General features: G+C 30.9%; 1 protein-coding gene across 1 annotated transcript in view; it reads left to right on the forward strand.

The window, feature by feature from the left end:
- The window catches only part of DTHD1 (death domain containing 1), a 71259-nt gene that overhangs the window by 20716 nt on the left and 49027 nt on the right, over positions 1-1516 (forward strand). The gene's annotated exons all lie outside the window — the stretch shown is intronic.

Here is a 1516-nt window from a genome sequence, read left to right on the forward strand (position 1 = left end):
TGAAAAGAAAAATTAGGAAGAAAACATATAACAGTTGAAATGTTGGGATCATGTCAGCTATTTTTATTATTAACCATTCTTATGTGAAAGAAAACAAGTAAATACACTCTTGTTTTACTATTTCTAAAGATATTTACATCTAACATTACTTGTGATTAGAAATTACATCAAATATCTATTTAATTTTTTAGGTGATTTTGGTAGCTACACTTAAGAAAGTTTCTCAGTTATTTTTAATATTTCAGGGAACCCAGATTTCAGGAAGATGTTAAAAGGGACTCACATGCTGTGTCTTTTATAAATTGTATGCGTTTTATAAGATGCAGTGTTGATTTTAGCTAAAAATGTAGAGGTAAATCAACACTCTATAAAATTTTCAGAAAATTGGATTAGAACTGTACTGATATTTTGCATCTTCTCCTATTAAAACATAAGCAAATATATTTTTTTCTTTATTTAGATCCAACCAGTTGACCCGTCTTTGGTGGCGTATTTGAAAGCACAGCAAGATACTTTCTACTCAGTGCTATCCACAAGTCCTCTGGTTCACGTTCAGCACCCATCAACTCATCCTTTTCAGAAGCCAGTCACTGTATTCCTACCTTGTTCTCCACATCCTGATAAAAAGAATCTTGGGTCTGAGATAGATCAGAAAAGAACCACTAGTACCACAACAAACAGGATCACACCTTCATATTTCAACTGGTGAGTGAGATCCTAACTGCAAAGTGACTTAACGGTACATGATTAAAATCACTATCCAATGTCTTGTATTTAATTATCAGTATTAAAATACAATGAAATATTTTAAATCTAGACTATTGTGTATCCATAAAAAGGAATGATTCTAGCTATAATGGGCTCAAAGGTGTGCTATGCGTTAGCAATAAGAATGATAGGAAAGAGGTAAAATTAATTCTTCCTTTCAAAGAACTTAAGATATGGTGAAATTACAAAAGTGTGTTATGGTGGTTTTAATTGCTACATTTAAAAGTGTTCTATGAATGTAGGAAAATGATGAACCTTACCTTTTATAAGACAAATTAAATTTGAATTTAATAGGTAGCTTCTGCTTCTCAACTTTTATGATTAAAAAAAATCCGCACCAATAAGACAGATAAACATAATATTACCATCCAGAAATGACAAACTGACAGGACACAATGAATGACAGTAATCCTGATCTTAATTCCTATTCTTTAATTTAATATTTATTAAATATTATTATCTTCTTTTTCCTAATCAAAAAGGTGGAAGGGAGCTCTCCATTTTTTGGTTCTAAAGTGTAATTTTTTTTTTCTCGGTACAATCAGAAGAGAAACAACAGACAAATAATTGAAATAATAACTGCTATTATTTGAGAGGCTTCTATGGGCCAAGTTCAATATGTGTATTATCTCATCCAGTCTAATTGTATTATTAGTGAGAAGACTTAAACTCAGTGATATTAAGAACTTATGCAAGTACTTATAGCTAACAAGTGCTGCAGTCTTGATCTAGACTCACATACATCTCT

This window comes from Otolemur garnettii, unplaced genomic scaffold (assembly GCF_000181295.1).
Source record: "Otolemur garnettii isolate 467f Iridium unplaced genomic scaffold, OtoGar3 scaffold00214, whole genome shotgun sequence".
Taxonomy (NCBI): Eukaryota; Metazoa; Chordata; class Mammalia; order Primates; family Galagidae; genus Otolemur; species Otolemur garnettii.